This window comes from Panthera onca, chromosome B2 (genome assembly GCF_046562875.1).
Source record: "Panthera onca isolate mPanOnc1 chromosome B2, mPanOnc1 haplotype 2, whole genome shotgun sequence".
Taxonomy (NCBI): domain Eukaryota; kingdom Metazoa; phylum Chordata; class Mammalia; order Carnivora; family Felidae; genus Panthera; species Panthera onca.
In genome coordinates this window covers 140,618,599-140,638,565 of record NC_138343.1, presented here as the reverse complement: position 1 = coordinate 140,638,565, position 19,967 = coordinate 140,618,599, and the positions used below count along the sequence as shown (strand labels likewise).

The 19,967-nt window shown below is 42.0% G+C and overlaps 1 protein-coding gene across 13 annotated transcripts in view; it reads right to left on the bottom strand.

The window, feature by feature from the left end:
* Positions 1–19,967, bottom strand: part of ARID1B (AT-rich interaction domain 1B) — a 449,099-nt gene that overhangs the window by 149,078 nt on the left and 280,054 nt on the right. The gene's annotated exons all lie outside the window — the stretch shown is intronic.

The following is a 19,967-nucleotide window of genomic DNA, read 5'->3' as shown; positions in this document are numbered from 1 at the left end:
ATCTCCTCATGGGTGAGTCACAACAGCTGTCATGCACAGGCCCATAAACAAGAGACCCTAACGTGGCACACCAGAGGACAGCCGACTCCCACAGCCACAGACGGAATCCACATCCGCTTACCCTGTGACCCGATCTGGGCAGAACGCCCACCTCCAACACAGCAAAGGAATTCATGATTAGATTCAGAGGGAATCCAAACAGCAAACAAGGTAAATGTATTTTATCACTTAAACTGATAAAGCGTCGGGTTTTTTCATTCTGTCTGATGACGACCCACAGGACTCACAAGAGGGAAATATAAGGGAAGCAAATTGTGAAGACAGACTGTTTTGTGAAATCATAACCCATGAAATATACCATCTGTGACCTAGCCCAGTTCTCAACCTGCAATGGCTCCCTCGTGCAATCTGATATGATAAATAGTTTATTTCATAGAGTTCTGAGTTCTGAAGTATCTGTAATTGTTTTAGGTCTTAAACATATGGGATACAGCCCAACCTGAATTTAAATTCCTGTGAACAGAGGAATTAACTGTACCTATGGAAAAGCTGGTCGTGTGGAATACACAATGGTCCAGAGCAGGACACAAAGGCAGGAAGGAAAAGCTTCGGAATAAGGAGAGACAAAGAAAACGGGAGACAGTTAAGACAAGACAGAAGAATATGAGCGCCATATAATATGCACAAGTTAAAACGGTTTCTGATGAATGAAAGGATCAATGACTGCACGTGGGAAATGCAGCAAGGAAAGTAGACAGAACTTTTGGCAGATGTGACAAGTATCATTAAAGATTTTAACCTTTCACTCCTAAGCTAAATAGTGTGGAGAATTCTACACCTGTATTTAGGCCAGCAAGCACCTTTGTAAGAAGCAGAAGAAAAGTGGCCTTCTGGGTAGACACAGCCCCACAGAACCACGGTGCTTTTCTGTAGAAAACTGCACCCTTTCTTGGCTAAGGGCACCTTATGCAGAGTTTCAACCCCATCTGTTCCTGCCAGCAGGGAGTATGAGCTGCACGGTCATAGTGACCCCCTCCTCCTGGCACCACAGAGGGCCACTATTTACCTAGGAAATGGGGAGCTGGTGACAGCCAGGATTAGAAGCGTGGCCTTTGTGGTCCGAACTTCGTTCACTCCTTTCTTCTGCTAATTATTAGCCGCTCAGCCTTAGACACATTACTTAGACTCTCTGAGGCCTGAATTTCTCCACTGACAAACTGGTACAAGTATTGTTAAACTGATGTTTATTTTGATATAGAAGAAAGCCCTGGGAATAGTGCTTGGCAAATAGTGAGAGGATAATAGATGACGGCCACTATTATTTTATCTTTTTACTCAAATGATTTTGTCATTTACTCCTGACAGCAGTCTTATTAGGTAGGGTCAACCAACTACATTTTATAAATAAAAAATATAGGAAAACGGTTCAGAGGGTGAGGTGGGCAGGCTGACTGATGCCAGTGGTACTCGGAATTTAAAGCCTGGTATATCCACTACTCTGATCCATGTTTTTTCTCCTCCTTGTTTCTATTCCCATGCCAAACAAAGGAAAAGGCAAGAAAAAAGCCAGAGTAAAAGAAATAACGGTACTCTCTCAGTATTTCCAGAAGTTCACTCTTTTTCTGGAATGAAAATCATTTAACAATCCAAGTGAATCTTCTTCCTCTCCTCGCAAAAAAAATTCTTAGTTTGGCTTTGATGAAAACTGAAAATCTTCCCCACTGCAATTAGCTTCCACATCTTCCTCTGGAACGGAAAGTAGCAAAACACCACCACCACCACCACCAGTGTTCCGACAAGAGGACTAAATGTGATCTATTCTTTGGACAAAAACATAATCCTGATTCCAGATATAAGCTACCTGTTAAAGACCATGATAACATCATGCAAGCAGCATAGTGTTTTGGCCCAAAAATGTCACTAGAATTAAGAATTCCTTCATTTAAATATCTAATGGAAGATATTTTAAAACTACCATGCATTGGGGTGCCTGGGTGGCCCAGTCAGTTAAGTATCTGACTCCTGATTTTGGCTCAGGTCATGAACTCACAGTTCATGAGATGGAGCCCCGAGTCAGGCTCTGTGCTGACAGCATGGACCTTAATTGGGATTCTCTCTCTCCCTCTCTCTGATCCTCGCCTGCTCGTGTGTGCACACACACACACACACTCTCTCAAAATAAATAAATAAATAAATTAAAAAAAAAAAAAACAACTAACATGCATTATTTGTCAGGACAAATTTAAAATTTTGAGATTACATACCCTCCTCAGAAAATAGTAATTAGGGGCACCTGGGTGGCTCAGTCGGTTGAGTGTCTGACTTTGGCTTAGGTCATGATCCCAGGGTTCGTGAGTTTGAGCCCTGCATCAGGCTCACTGCTGTCAGCTTGGAGCCAGCTTTGGCTCCTCGGTCCCCCTCGCTCTCTGCCCCTCCCCTGCTTGTGTTCTCTTTCTCTCTCTCAAACATAAATCAATCTTAAAAAAAAAAATAGTAATTATATAAGAAGCACTACTATAAACACAATGGAAAAGAACTGAACTCTAACTTCCCTTCATTTCTGTAAGTCTTAAAAGGTAACTTCTGAGTAACTGATTCCCAATGCAAAGGAAAAGAACACTCTCTTCTGTGACATTCCTCATTTCTAAAGTTTCTTTTAACAGCTACATGGCGGTGAAAATTGAAGCTGATATAAACTCCTTGAATAAGGTTTGTGTTTTCTCTGCACAAAACTTTTTAACATTTTTAAGAGGATGGTTTCCTGCAGAAAGCCCAAATAAAGAATGGCTTACTGGTAGTACCTACTGACTCCTTGACTTTTATCACTGACTTTTACTCAGGACAGTGGTTCCCCTTGGTGGGGGCTGAGGAGTGGATGGATGGAGTAATGATGCAAAGACGGCGTGAGAAGGCTTCCAAGGTCCAGGTAGTGCTTCCTGAACTGGGAACTGATGACACAGGTGCGCTTGCCGGAGGAAATGTACTAAGCGGCACATTTCTAATTCGCGCACTTCCCTTATACTTACGGGACACTTTCACAACACTTACATTGAAGGAAACTGACTTCTACACAATAACCCCACAGTCAATTGTCACGACATGGGAGAAAAAAGGAAATGAAGGAAAACAAACCAGACATCTCTGGGATCCTTACAGCCTTCTCTCATCCTGAGAGATTAGCACTAACACGTGCTCCGCTCTTCCTTCAGTAGTCTCCCTGAATATATGACCTGCTTTCAGAAAAGCAAGAGTCCAATTGAAACGGAAGTTCCTATGGGTAGGTAATGGTTTGACCCCTGATCCCGCTACCACAATTGTTCCAATTCTCTAATGATTTCCCTGCAGGGTTCATTTACCAGTTCTGGGTCAAAGACCAACATGCCCGTGAAGCCAAGGGTCGACAAAAGCAGTGCTTGATGTATTTGAAAATAACTGTGCCATAAAGGCACATTTCATCAATTAGAGATGGTTTCGGAATTAAAATAAAAGGAAGCATAAACCACCAGATTGTCATCATTCATTCTGACAAAGTCACAGGCAGACACATACAGAATGATCTACCCCGACCAGAGTACAGAACCAATAATATCCAAAGCCCAAGTAGTACTGGTTTTAGGTACTAGTAAAGGGACAACTTTATTATCTTTAGTCGTGTTGTACTGGAGAGCATTTTCCATTTGTCTCACAGATTCACCTTTAAGTTGTCATTAACCTGAATTTCTTTTAACTTCTATTCCTCAGGACTTTGAATACCATGGTTATGATGGGTTAGATGGGGACTCAGAGAGGTGAGTCCTCCCCGAATAGGAGAACCTGATGCTCTAGTGATCTTTGTGCTGAAGCACGACTTGACTCATCTCACATTCGTAACTAAAACTACTTGCAAATAACGACGTCTTTCTTAGTTTAAACAAAATGCCGCAGTAGAATATAGATTCAAGTTGGTGCGCAAGCTCTATGTGAACTTGAAGGTGGAGTCATTTGTTTAGAATTAAATTCAGTTCTTAACAAAAGAACAAAAGGTATGTAATTCCCTCTACTGTTTATTTGCACAGAAAAGGAGTGAAGGGAGAAGACACCAAAAGAAAAAAAAAAGGGAAGAGAGGGAGGGAAAGGGAGAGCTCAGGGTGGAAGAGGAGAGGGGAGAGCAGAAAGACAGCTGCTGTGAAAGATGAGGCCTTACAGGCGGGAGGCGGGAGGCGGGATGCGGGATTCGGTGATGCCGGTTATGCCCCGGTTATGCCGGGTCCCCCCTCCACACGGCCTTTCACTCAGACTTCGTAGTGAGGAGGCGGGGGCAGCGGGACTCTTCAGGCAAACAGCATCTGAGGAAGCATTTGGAAGCCTTTTCTGTGAATCCAGCCAGCAATGTACATTTCCCACTTGACTAAACTCTGGATTGGGTTACAAGTACTCATGAATGAGAAGGTCTGGAAGAATGAAAATTAAAACAAATAAAAGTCTTCCCTGTGAGCAACGCTATATTCAAAACACAAAAGAAATGCTATGAAGAAAGTGTCTACGTCATTAGAAAAACAGAAGATAGCTTCTCAATGTTTGCTTTTGCTCCCTGGTATTACACATGGACACAGCTAAACGAGCTTTCTGGAGAAATGGGCTCTAGATTCTCACCGTTTACAAATTCATGGAAAACAATTACTACTGCCCAGTAGGTGTATGCAAAATTACCTTAAAGAGCACGGTCGACTCCTAGGCTAGCAATGCCTCTCTATAATCAGACCAGTTGTACTGACCTATCGCCAGAAAAATTTACTCAAACGAGGGGCTGATCAGCATTAGAAGCAAAGAAAAAGAATCACAGAGGTTCTACAAGACAAAACTAACAGCGGCAGAAGGAAAAAATGAACATCTCAGGTGACGGCATAATGCTAACGCCTGGAAAAACCAGCACGGAACGCGGGCTGTGGAAACGAAGGTGTCTGGCTACCCCAGCCCAAGACTGCGAAACCTTCAAATCATTGCACTACCCCACCTATGCCATACTCACAAAGTGACCTGCTCCTGGGTTGGTCTGCCACCAGGAAGACCACCGCCTTGTCAGTCAGGGTGGTCAGTGAGTCTCTTCCACAGAGACGGTCCATCCATCTCTTGGTATCTTCCTGGCAAAATTGCTGTCTGAACCTCACAGAACAGAGACTCAAACCCTGGACAAGTATAGTCACCCTGTGGTCAATCAGGAAGAACTAAAATTCCCCTTCGTGGTATGTAGGCCATTTGTAAGTTCTTCTTCTTTTTTTTTTTTTTGATGTTTATTTTTGAGAGAAAGACAGAGAGAGTGCCAGTGGGGGAGGGGCAGAGAGAGAGGGAGGCAGAGGATCCAAAGCGGGCTCTGTGCTGACAGCAGTGAGCCTCACAGGGGGCTTGAACTCACGAGCCATGAGATCATGACCCGAGCCGAAGTCGGACGCTCAACTGACTGAGCCCCCTCCGGCGTCCCAGCCACTGGGAAGGTCTATAAGGAAGAGATTATTAGGTCTCCCCACTGGCATTAATTTCATACATAAACAACCATTATAAACACAACTGGGAACTCTGGCTTATTAGAGGTACATTTACTAAGAGTTTTACAGTTTATACACATTTTGTTAAGACACTAATTTCTCATAAATTAATATACTGTTCTATCATAGACTCAATTCTCACAGCAATGCAGAATTAAACTCACTTTGTCCAGACTGACCACTAATAAAATAGCACAACCATCTAAAAAAAAATCTCTCCCAGAGAACAAAATGGCCCCGATGATAAGTATCTTGGCAGAGTGGAAAAGGCACTGGGTTTTTTGTTACTGGCCACATGTCCTCTAGTATCAGCTACCTGACCTCTGAGCCTGTCTCTTCGTTTGTAAAAGGGAATTATACCACCTGCCTCTTAACATAATGTTGTTTTAAAAGACAAAGCACAGGAGAAATACTTGGCTAAGTAGATCCCATTCTCCATCCTTACCCAATATTCCATTCTGGAACTGAAGAGATGATTGAGGGCTCATTCCTGGACTGGGCGATCTTCTGTCCCCGGCCACTTGTTGTTATTGTTAAGGTTCAAAAATATTTTGTGAAGAAAAGGATGAGCCACCATATGAAACACTCTCTGTATTCTTTAAACCCCAGAATGAGGATGGTCCAACTGGACCCATTTCATCCTCTGAAATGAAGCTTATTTCTTTGAAACATTATCAGATTAGCAGATGCTTTGTATAAAACAACGAACAGGGGCACCTGGGTGGCTCAGTAGGTTAACATCCTACTCTTGATTTCAGCTCGGGTCATCATCTCACGGCTTGGGAGTTCGAGCCCCACATCCAGCTACTTGGGATTCTCTCCCCACCCCCATGCCTGCCCCTACCTGACTTGCGCTCACTCTCTCTCAAAATAAATAAATGAACTTTATGTGGTTATGATTTTTTTTTAATTTTTTTAAATGTTTATTTATTTTTGAGAGAAAGACAGAGCACGAGTGGGTTAGGGGCAGAAAGAGAGGGAGACACAGAATCCCAAGCAGGCTCCAGGCTCCGAGCTGTCAGCACAGAGCCCGACGCGGGGCTCGAACTCACAAGCCATGGGATCATGACCTGAGCCGAAGTCGGACACTCAACCAACTGAGCCACCCAGACTCCCCAAAATATATGAACTTTAAAAAAATTAAAAAAAAAAACAACCAACAACACAATGACCATCACAGAAAACAGTAAGATGAGAGACAGTCCTGATCAGACCACTGTTCTCAGTTCCTCATGGACCCTTCAGGTCCTTTCTGTGAATATACCAGAGAGCTTTAAAACCAAACTCATGTCTCCAGCAGCTTACGACAATTAACAGAAAAACAGGAATGGAGGAAAATAACAGCAACAGAACGTGAAAGAACTGCAGGTTGTAGTGATGTATTTGGAAAAAAGAGATCCAGCTTATCGTGACTGCTCTGTCAAACATTTGGATATCTCCCAGGAGTGACAGGACACATGGGCTATCTTTAGCCCCTTTCATATTTACCGTCTCGCTTTTGCCACTGCAAACTCAGTGTTTATTAGCTGCTGGAAAAATTTACTATGGTGTCTCTCTCGTAAAAATATTTTTCCACCTACAATATGTTATGAGCTTGGGAAGTCTCTAGCACAGACACTTCACTTTAATGGTCCTTAATTGGGTTGTCTGAAAAACAAAAAGGGGTTTTATATGTTGTAAAAAAGCACAGACGGTTTAACCAGCTATCTTTAATTTTTGGACTACTATTTAAAGATTGGCACAGAGTAGGGGGGCCTGGGGGGCTCAGTCGGTCGAGCGTCCGACTTTGGCTCAGGTCGTGATCTCACAGTCTGTGAGTTCGAGCCCCGCGTCAGGCTCTGTGCTGACGGCTCGGAACCCGGAGCCTGCTTTGGATTCTGTGTCTCCTTCTCTCTCTGCCCCTCCCCCACCTGTGCTGTCTCTCAAAAATAAATAAATGTAAAAAAAAAAAAGACCGGCACAGAGGAGACACTCTGCATGGATGGATTAGAGTTATCAGATAAGATACTGGAACCTAGTTAAACGTGTATTTCAGATAAACAAATCTGCTGGCATTAAGTATGCGCCATGCAATCCTCGGGATGTACTTATACTAAAATTTTATTCACTGTTTCTTTGAAATTCAAACTTAACTGGGTGATCTGATTTCCTTTCCCCCCTGAATCTGGAAACCCTCAGATAGATGAATGGAAAAACATAATAAGTAGGAGTTAAAATACCTGAGTTCAATGCCCAGGTCTACCACCAGTTCTGAGATGCCAAGCAGGCGATTTATCCCCTTGGTACTTGTGTGTTTCACTCTATGAATTGGGGACGATACCGCCATAGCTACCGGGCAGGGTGGATACGGGGCTCAAGTAATACAGTGGCGGCAGCAACAAACAAACAGCACGTAGATGTGCGAGGTCCCAGTCCGTCTTCACAACCAGTAGGTGTTGGCTCTTCTCGTTCTCATTTGAAATGTTACTATTACTCATTATTCAAACAGTTAACAACATCAATTCGAATGCAGCCAGGCACCAGAGTCTATGCTCTCAAGTTACCGTCGTAAAATAAAAATATGATAACATGTATGTAAAAAGATACACAAGTAGGAGATGTTCTTAATACTGTTAAAAGAATTAGAAGAAATTGAACGATGGTCAGGATAAATGAGATGATCTCCGTTGGGGGAGAGCCTGAGTGAAGAGCTTCAAGGAGGAGACAAAGCCTACCCCTCTGCTGTCTGGAGGCTTCCTCAGAGTGGGGCTGGGGAACATTTTTTAAGAAGGCTGAAAATGAAAAAGACCAGCGGCTCCACAGGGAAGAAGCTGTAAAAGATCATTTATGAGTTAACTAACCATAGATGGACAAAATTAACCTTGGTGTGGACAAGGGATTTGTTGAGATGGAAAGGAAGGACAGAGCTCAGCGCAGCTGAGAAGCGCAAATTAGCAGGGGGTTAAGGACTGAATCAAAATTTGTAAAATAAGCTCTAAGTAGATATTTATTACCATCTCAGGATTGTGAATATGTGCTAGGGACACTGGATGTGATGAGAAAATGAGAGAAATAGAAAAATACGTGTTTCAGATTGCGCCCTAAGGATATTAAAATGCTTTGAAAGTTAAGTTTGGCCCTGTATTTATAACCAGGTTGAAACTTTTTGGTTGTGTGTGAATTTGTTTTTAATGAAAAGTACTGTTTAAGGAAAATTACTATTTGGGGCGCCTGGGTGGCTCAGTCAGCGGAGCGTCTGACTTGGGCTCAGGTCATGATCTCGCGGTTCGTGGGTTCAAGCCCCACATCGGGCTCTGTGCCGACAGCTCGGAGCCTGAAGCCTGCTTTGGATTCTTTGTCTCCCTCTCTCTCTGCCCCTCCCCCACTCATGCGCTCTCTCGCTGTCTCTCTCAAAAATAAATAAATGTTTAAAAAAAAAAAAAGAAAGAAAAATTACTACTGAAGCAACTGAATATGGGAAATGACCTTTTTCTTCCCACGACCACAGACCTTGGGATTGTACATTTATCAAACCAAGGGTGTGGTGCACATGTTCATACAGACAGTATGTGGCAATAATTCTTTTTACTCCAGGTAATTACTGAATCTTAAAAGACATACGATGTGCATACATACTCTACACGACTATGGAACAAAAAGCCAACGTTCTCTGCTTTAACATCACATATTCCTGAATCTAAAGCTGGGATGTATGATACATAATTAACTTTAAGGACTGTTTTTATCAACTGATGGGTTGTCTTTACAGATGTGAACTTATCAATGTTCTGTTCAGTGTTAGTATCTAGACAAGGAGTTGGCAGCAAAGTTCCTGTTTCACTAATTACATTCTTTTCCAAAAATTCACTCTGCCTGGGTGTCCAGGTAATTGCAATTAAGTCAGGAATCTGGTAATTAGAAATTCAAGTGCCCTGCCAGGAACAATACACGTCCTCTTGACGTGCTGCCCACAAGACCTAATTCACTTGGAAAGGACAGACACTGATGTGAAGTGGCATGTAGATGTTGATTAAGCAACAAGCACTGAAATAAATTTCTCCCCTCATTGTTCTCCCTAAAACCAAATGCACTGTATCTCATTTAAGCTCCCGCAAAGCACTGAGAATTCTCAAACACGTAGGCGACAGAAGAATCCCTAGTCCCCAAAAAGGTTGCTCACTCTCTACAAAATCTCTCCAGGCCGGGAAGGGGTCTTCGAGGCCACCAGGTCCAGCCACACGGCAGAGTCGAGGTGCGAGGAATTCAGGTCACTTGGATGGTCCTAATCGGTATCTCCCAGGCTTTCCGCAGGCCCAGCCCAGTGAAAGTGATTAATAAGGGGTGAACGAACTAGTCTCGGAATCTGTCAGCACTCTGATCTCAGAAAACTTTTTGTCAAATACAAGAATAAACCTCTTTCACTTACCAAGTGACCAATTTCCATTAAATTAGCCAAACCGCATCTTCAATAAACCTCAAATTTTACAGTATACTAACGAATACTTACAAACAAATTCATTACACAATGAAGGATCCAGGCAGGAGAGCAAAAAACAAACGTGTAAGTTTTAAATTGTCCCTTGAAAATGCTATGACTTAGTTTGGCTGATTATTTTATCTAAAACATTTTCTAACTAATGGGGTAATTTTGCCAGTTTCTTTTATTCCCGATACCACATAAACCTATTACACAAAAAACTGCTCCAAATGATAACGAAAACTTTAATTTATCCAACAATTTCCTATTTTCTAGGCACTTTCACATTTTTCTCATTCCATTCTAAATGGATTAAGATACTCAACTGATCAATATATCCTCTCCAAATCCAGTCTTTCTTATGCCAAGAGACAACTGTTGACAAATGAATCTCTTTTTTTAAACAAAAACCCACATCCAAGCTGTAGCACCTTCGTTTGTGTCCAGGCAAGGTGTTTCAAGGCTCTCCAACCTAAACACATTAGCTACAGCCAAATTCATCCCTACATTCCTGCCTGTCTGTGATGCCACTCTCCAATGCGACCAAGTCAGATGCCATTCAAAGCCACATCACCCCAGATCACATTACACTTCTCCCCTGACAGAGCCCGCCTGTATCATGACCACTCAGCACCTGTCATGTGCTTCACGGCTCCTTTTCTCTAACCGCGCTACAAACTCAACGAGAGTTGAAACCATGATGCACTCATCCTCGTTTCCTGAGTACCTGGTGCAGGGTGAATGGGTAAGATTCTGCTCAACAGCTAGAGGCCAATACAAGCCCCACTCCTATTAAACACCATGCCTTCAAAAACGGGTGGCCTTCAGAATGGCGGGAAATAAATAACCAAGCCCAGGGACCAGCATAAGGGAGTTTGAGAAACAGTTGCAAAAAAAGACTTTGGAGAAAAGTCTGGTGTCATTCAGGTAGGTGTTGAAGCATACCTGAACTTCCTAACCCTATCAGAGGCAAGGGGAAGGTGCTGGGGTAAAGGAAGCCAGGGGGTCAGATGGAACAATGGCTTTGCTACTTGAGCTCCTATATAAGTAGGTATTTGTCTTATCATACTATGGCCGCTGCTTTTCTTAAATGCTATACAGTTCGTTCATCTTAGGGGCGCCTGGGTGGCTCAGTCGGTTGAGCGTCCGACTTCGGCTCAGGTCATGATCTCACAGTTTGTGAGTTTGAGCCCCGCATCGGGCTCTGTGCTGACATCTTAGAGCCTGGAGCCTGCTTCGAATTCTGTGTCTCCGTCTCTCTCTGCTCCTCCCCTGGTTCGTGCTCTGTCTCTCTCTCTACTTCAAAAATAAATGAAAACATTAAAAAAAAAATTTTTACAGTTCGTTCATCTTATAGTCACACATACTCCCCCAAAGTACGAATCCATAAAATACTACATTAAAACTTATAAAGGTCTGCAAAAGAAACAAAATTAATTAGTACTTTTCAAGGCAACATTAGTAATTCCTCTGTCATATTGGAAAATCATCCCATTCTTGGGACGCCTGGGTGGCTCAGTCAGTTAAGCCTCTGACTCTTGATTCCAGCTCATGTCAGGCCATGATCTTGCAGTTCATGAGTTCAAGCCCCACACTGGGCTCTGGGCCGACAGCTCGGAGTCTGGAGCCTGCTTCAGATTCTGTCTCCCTCTTCCTCTGCCCCTCCCCCATTCACATGCATGCACGCACACACAGTCTCTCTCTCAAAATTGAACATTAAAAAAAAAAGGGAAATAATTCCATTCTAGTTCTGTAGTAGACTGTTGGTAACATCAACTTGATCTAAAATTAATCCTTCTAAACGAGTCTAGATTTAAGTGCAGTATATAGTTATTACTTTTTAAAAAAAATGTATTTCTTTATTTGAGACAGAGAGAGCACAAGTCGGGGAGGGGCAGAGACAGAAGGGGAGAGAATCCCAAGCAGGCTCTGCACCGAGATCATGACTTGAGACCAAATCAAGAGTCGGACGCTTACTGGACTGAGCCACCCAGGTGCCTCTATAGTTATCACTTTTTTAAACTAAAGTATTTGTCACATTTTCAAAATCCAGGTTAACTTTAAAGGCGAATCATTACATCTGCCTCACATCTGACTGCTTAGACTTTTGGCCAATAGAATTCCTCCACCAAAAGAATTCAAATGAAGTATGTAAAAATCCTATTTAAAACCTATTACTTTTCCTCTGAAGTAATTCTGAAAGGACTCAGGTATTAGCAAAGACATTCAAAATATCTTTATGTAGGTACATAATTGTAAAAAGATAAGATTGATTTTTTTAAAAAGACAAAAGATAGTATGGGTTTTTTATTCATTGTATCTTATCTGGGCCTAATCCATAGAATTTGTATGGATTGCATAGATAAATATCTAATTCTTTAAAAATTAAAACCAAACTGAATTTCATAAGCCAAATTTCTCCTTATATACTCCAAAAATGATTAGTCAAATCCGAATCTCAAAATGGTGACTCTGTAAAATATTAAGAGAAAATGTTTTTTCTTAGCATCTCAAGTCTATAAAACTAACCGGTATCACCAGACTTCATGTTCTATAATTGGCGTGCCTGTGAAGATTCCCGAGATCATGACCAAACATTTCTACTGGAAGTAGAAATTGAGATCATCAAAACCTTTCAACAGAAGCACTGGGAACAGAGATGCAGACCGTTCTCCACCTTCCCCAGAAGTACATCAACTGCACAGTCAGAGCCTACAGTTAGAGATTACTTCTCTTGCTCTGGAGCAAAGCCTCGGGAGCTAACAACACAAGAAATAAAACTGCTGCTATGATGGATAGCTCTGTTAAAGGTGCTTATCATTTATTTTCAATGTTGTCACTCAAATATGTCCTATTATATGCCACTTTCATTTTTCCAGAACTGCACTTTGTAAAAATTTGAGTTAAGCGAACTTTTGAGTACATGGAGAGAAAAGGTTTTCATCCCTGAAATCTGACAGCGAATGTGAATCACTAACTGTGGGAGGCAGAATTCTAAGATGATCCCCAAGATGCCCAGCTGCTGCTGCACATACCCTGCTCCGTTCCCTCCGTGGAGTGTAAGTAAGACCAAATACTGGCCAATACTTCCGGGATTATGCCTCACTATGGGGCCGAAGGGATTCTGCAGCTGTAAATACCGTCCCTAAGCAGCCGACTCGGAATTACTAAAAGGAGATTAACCTGGGTGGGTCTCACCTAAGCAGGTGATCCCTTAAGACAGGTGGGAGAGATGTGAAGCAACTCTCCTGCCAGCACAGCACAGCGTTACGGAGAGGGCCCCATGACAGGGTGTGGCTCACGGCTGATATCCAGCAGGAAAGTTGGGACCTCAGAACTGCAGCCACAAGGAAGTGAATTCTGTCAACAACCAATGAGCCTGGAAGAGGGCCAGAACCTCAGACGAAACCAAAACCCCAACAGTAACTCCATTCTCCATCTTGTGAGACCCTGAACAGAAGACCCAGTACCTAAGTGCTAGCTCATGGAAACTGTGAGGTAATTAATGGGTGTGGTTCCAGGTTGCCAAATCTGTAGTAATTTGTTACCCAACAGTAGAAATTTAATATATTAGCCACTTTCCTTTCCTTTCAAATCTAACCAGAAGGCCCCTGTACGAATTTTTAAATTTTCCTTTTTTAAAAGCTACTTTTCTATCTTTATCGAGAGTTACAATTGAATTTGAGGAAGAAAAGTTTGCGAAAAGATACTACAGTGAGTAGTAAGGGCTTGAAATTTAACTATTTATATTCACATTTTCTTTTTAAAGCAAAAATTGCAAGCAGTTATTCCCAAGGGTACTCCATGCAAGTTCTATGGGTTAATTTACGTGACAAACACACACAAAAAAAGCAGTGCCTTACTGGCAACAAGAAAATCAAAACCACAAAATGAGATAGGTAAACTAATCATTATTCTCTAGTAACTGATTAATGACCCGTATCTTTTCCAATGGCACAATATTGAGGCCCTGGCTTGATGCAAAAGGAAAAGTCATTACTTGGGATTTCTTAGGAAAACGAACTAGTTCTGAAAGAAGACAGCAAAGGGAAAGCAAGGGAGCATGCCTGCAGGTGCACACGGTGGAAACCGCGACCCTCGTCTGAAGCACCTGCCGGGTGTCCCCTGCCCCCCGGAAGCCCTCCGTCCTTCCGGACACCTGCTCAAGGCTGCGTGCAGGAGGCCACTCCCTAGAAAATCCTTCTACTTCTCCGCTCCTGCCAGCTGAGGTACTCGTCTCCCGAGAGTTGGCTCTTCTTCCTCCTCGGCACGTTTATGCTATGCGTTCCCTCGGTTATAAACCTGAATAAAATATGGAAGCAAGTGACGAGCCAGTGTGAAAAGGGGAAAAACCCCGACTCTACTGGAGACGAATGAGTGGCTCAAACAGCGCTGCAGAATTAGGTAGGGCTGAGACTGCTGTAAAGGACAGACGCAGAGATGGGACACACGCAGCACATTTCCGTGTTCTGTGCTGAAATACAATGTGTAACGTGTATGTCATTTTTTAATGATTTCTGTTTGAATCAACTTGAGCGCTCACGCTTGTACTAGTGACAGCCAGTAAGCAGGCTTCCGCTGGGCTTCTCGGCCCTCGTCCAGGTCAGGTGCACAACCACCTTCCACAGGGCCCTGCTCACTGAGTAAGAACCACCTCCCGGGGCAGAAGGAAACAGCCCCAGATTCAGAACAGCTGTCTTCTTGTGAGCCTCGCTTCCTACCCTGGACATGAGGGAGAAGGATCACACTGTTTCCCATGTCCCCTTTGGCAATAATTCTATAATCGTATTTAAAATTTTATTTTAAAATAATATAACCACATTATTTGAAAAATGTGATTAATTCATCACCATTAAAAAAAAAAAAAAAAAAAAAAAACCTTCAACTGGCCGGTAGGGATATTATAAAGAGGCTAAGGAGATTTAAGAAGTTAGTTGTAGGGCTCCTGGGTGGCTCAGTCGGTTGAGTGTTGGACTTCAGCTCAGGTCATGATCTCAAGGTTCGGGAATTCGAGTTCTGCATCGGGCTCTGTGCTGACAGGTCAGAGCCTGGAACCTGCTTCGGGTTCTGTGTCTCCCTCTCTGCCCCTCCCCAACTTGTGTGCTCTCTCACTCGCGTGCTCTCTCTCTCAAAAATAAATAAACATTAAAAAAAGTTATCTGCTGCCTCTTATTATAACCCTCAGTTTTAAGGCATTTCCAAGGGGAAGAACTTCATCCAAGGTAAGGAATGGTGACGTCATAGTTCCCAGGCGTCCAACTGTACAACAGGATGACTTCACACTATCACACATCACATCTACAGCAAGACAGGTACGTCAAGGAAACAACAAAAAGTCACAAACATGATTTTCTTTCAGATCATATTAAAAAAGCAAACCTTTCAAACTAAGGACCTTAAAGAAAGAACCATTTTTATATTCAAGTGATGATCCTTATAGCCAAGATCTAGGCACAATGTCTCAGGACTGAATAAATGCCTAGCAGGAAGGAAAAATAATAAGCTACTCATATTAAGAAAAAAAGATGCACTGGGGCGCCTGGGTGGCTCAGTCAGTTAAGCGTCCAAATCCCGCCCAGGTCATGATCTCACAGTTCGTGAGTTCAAGCCCCGCGTCGGGCTCTGTGCTGACAGCTCAGAGCCTGGAGCCTACTTCAGAGTCTGTGTCTCCCTCTCTCTGCCCCTTCTCCACTCACACTCTGTTTCTCTCTGTCTCTCACAAACGAATAGATGTTAAAAAAAAATTAAAAAAGAAAAAATATGTACAAAATCAAAGAGGTTTGTAGACTACTCTTTTTATACTATTGATGAGAAAAAAATTCAAGACACCATGTCTCTGTAGTGCTGCCACCATCTTCCATTACGGGGTTAGCTTAATGGGGTATTAACTGACACGTGAACTGTTTAGATCGGTGTAACTGACGTTTGTAAAAACTCTTGTTAGGTACTACTGTTTGCTTACAGGTTGCTGTATTTGCCCTACCTTTGTCCGTTTAATTTCAAGTTCTTTGAGACCAACTGCATCTTCTCCTTTATAACTCCTACTGTGCCTTCCAGGATGCTCTATAGAAGCACCCTTTCAGATCATATCTATCTGAGAGCATAAGGGAGCTACAGCAGTCTACTCGGGCATTCCAAGAAGGACAGCGATTAAAAACAGCCACAAGGAAACTCCACTTTGTTTCGGGAGGAAAGTGCAAAAGAGGTGCCAATTATATCGGAGGGAAGTGCTCAGCTCCAACAAAACTTACTCGAGTAGCAGAGAGTAGCAACTGTCTACAGTTGACATCCATTCCAACAGGCATGCTTTGTTCTAGACAGATCCATTACCACTCAATAACCCGGTTGAAAACCGTTCCCTGATAAATTCTGCTATGCTGGAGGAGTCACACAGGCTCTGAGAAGCCGGACTGTCTGCAGATAATTCTACAATATATGAGGGTCACTTCCTTCATTTTACAAAAAATACAACTTCTGCTAGTCAACCTGTATTTCCATTGCTTTATCTACAAGACAAAACAGCACAGTTGGGGACGACGCTTTCCTACATCATTATCCGGTAAAGTACGATGTGCTTGAAAGCCGACAATGTGTGCAAGGCCTCAACCTTCAGTTTGTAACAGTCTGTTTCTGCAAACTGCTCTTCTGACTACATATTCAAAATAATTATCTATTAAATGCACACAACTAAAATAAAGCGAAACACAAAGGCCAAATCAAATAAATAACCGAGCAGATTACGACGGAGGACTTTTAAGCACTTTTGTGAAAAGCAGACATAAGATTATATACGGGTGTGACAAAAGGAAACCATATGAAAGGGAAAATACCACTCTTTCCTTACGTTTTCCCCTAGAAATACCAATACCTAAATGCGAAGCATACGAAGACTGTACCACTGACTGCCTTAGATCCTGCCACTCGAGAATTAGTTGTACACTCTCTCACTAATTATATTATTACATTCTCCTAGTGTTATAAATATTCATTTTTTCCTTGACTTCCTCTGCCTGCATTTACTGAAAGATACACAGGCACAAGAAATCTAGATACCTCTAAGTGAACAGTCAAAAGATACAAAGCATGAAATTCAGAATTGTTGCGTATTACATCTTAGCATAATCTAAAACACAGTATGAAGTTGAGAGGTTACAAATCACAAATACTGCCATCTCAAATAAAAACAATTCCTTTGCAATTCTTCTTTTGCTTAATAGGAGAATCTATTGTATACTCTCCTTCCGATTATTATTTACTGAACTCTAAACCACATTTTTTGGTTAATATTTAAATTGATAACGCAAGCTGCCTGGATCTGGTTTCGCTGTGCTCATTTCTATCTGCCGCTTTAGTCTAAGGCACATTTTCCTTTATTTCACTTTTCCACAAGCCATAAAAAAACTCATTTCTAATTCATCCGTTCGTTCAGCTTAACCTCTCTTCTCAGCAATTAAAGCACTCTGCGCATCCCTCATCTATCACACAGCCAGCTAAATAATGCATTGCGTCCCCCGCTCATCTTTTATCATCCCAAATGACAGGTATTAGCATATCTCCCCAGTCAATTACAGTGCAGCAGAATAATCACAGCATAATTGGGCGAAAGCCACTCTAATCACCAACCCTGCAAACTCGCAGAATAAAAACTGAGTGGCAGTTCAGACAGGCCTTGCTCTTGTCCATGACTCTAGCCAACAAGCCTGGCAGATCTCCATTTCCTTCCCTTTCAAACTTCTCCTTTGGGGAGGTCAACTTCTCCATAGGTCCCACGTAAAAGGAAAGAATGTGTACATGCATGTACACAAGTGGGGACCGTTTACATCTTGCACATGCATGTGCTTAATACTTGTGATTCTAGATGTTTGCACATACTGTTAAATAGCACATAATGGCAATTTCTGTCCATCAGTAAACAAAGTCATGTCAGGAATATGATGTCATTAGACGTTCCATTTGGGGCTCAAATGAAGATAAAACAAAATCTTAAATTTTTCATAGAGATGACTTATTTATTGTCAAAACTGAAGCCCTTCTAATGTCTCCATGGTGAAGGTATTTTCCGTCTCTAAAAAAATCAGGATTCCCCAGCTTCTTTATAAATTAGTCATTTATCACAGGAAATAATTTTTAATTGAACATCTATTGTTATCCTTATACTACAATAGCATATAATTTTCTAAAAATTATGATATTAACTATAATTTAACACATTAAGACGATTGAAAAAAAATAAGCTTACATATTTATAAGGGACCAGAAATTAAGTGAGACAAAAATAAGACTATAACGTGAGAAATTTAGAATTACAAATGTAAGAGACAATAAATACTTTTTTTTTAATTCCGAGAAATGTTGGGAAAATATTGAATATATTTTTAGGATACTTTTGTAAGTTTATTAATTTTCCTCTGATATTTAATGTGCAATATGCAATTTAGGCCTATATCCAATTCTCATTTTAAATAATATGTATTCATTCGCTTTCATTCTTCATCTCCTCCCCTCCTCGATGAGATACAAAAAAGTCATTCTGAAATGAAAATTTAATTTGGGAAGAGTGGAGGGAGGTTAAGAGGAATTTCTTATAAAAACGTACGTGGCTCCTTAGGAAGCAGCCAATTAAGGGCTTTAAAGTGCCATGCGTAGCTAGAAGAAAATGAAATTTTCTGCAGGATTTAATTTACTCTGTCTCAATCACAGGGTGCATGAGTCCTATGGCTCCCTCTACTCTTTTTTGCTTTCTCACATTCCTCACGTCTTTCCACAAGGCCACCTAAGACCAAAGGAAACCCACCCTTGAGGTGTGCTCTGGCCTGGAGAGAAGGTATTCCCCCCGCCCGACACATCAGCCAGAGGCCAGCGTCACCAGCGGAGCAGACTCACTGCGCAAAGTGGCCACTGAATACCGGCAGCAAGGCTTGGTGCCGGGGCACGCACGCACAAACACACACACACACACACACACACACACGGGGGCACACAACCACCGCGCGCTGCACGGGTGCTCTGGCTGTGCACGAATGGATACGTTACACATGGCGAAACTCCCTGCTCAGTGATTCAGGAGTAACCACGACACAAGAATTGAGCCAAGTAGGAGAATGAGCCGCTCTTGCTACGAAACAAACAAGATATACTTATTACTTTGAGTATCTAGAATTTATGAGACTTCCAGCCTCGACTCCGTCAGACAATCCGGTCCTTCAACACATATACAGGCACTAAAACAATTATCCAGTATCCAAAAGCCAACTGTCAAAAGACCAGAGTAAAAGCAGAATTGAGACACAACAAATAGTCTCCCAGACTTTTTCTTGCTTTCCAGTCGTGTTATTTTAAAATTATAATATGAAATGTTTTATTTGCATTATTACTTCAAGAGCTCTGCATGTATTTTTGTTGGCGTATCTTTGCAAATGTACCCACAGGATACATTACTTCAGTTGTAAAATGGTAATTTTAGTGCTTATTGGGGAGTATCTGTTACACGTATTTATCAGTGATACATCTGGTATGCAAGTATTAATTCAACAGGTTTTTCCCCCCCAAATCTGATTTTTGAAAATCATCTCCTAATATATTCTTTAATCCACATAAATGTTCTACTTGGCTTTGAGCATCTCCCAACATATTGGCTCTTTCAACACCAGTCACTTTGACATTCTCAACTGACTTGCAAAAATTGACATGCCTTGGGTAAAAGCCAGATTTAAGGCAGGAAGAGGGGAGGTGGAGGGTGTTCACCATCTGAAGAAACAAAACTGGCTTTAAAATTTGGCATCGGAGAGAACTTTAAAACACACGCAATCAAAAGCATCCCTCATTTCCCCTGGAATAATTTCTTTGTTTCTTCCCAACAAAATCATAAGCAGCTTGATGATTATCAATATCGTCACAGTAACTCGATGCTAAGGAATTTTATAGGCAAGCCCAGAAACGTGCCTCTAATTATTTGTGCACGTCCCAAATGAACAGGTGTTTGAGGGTGG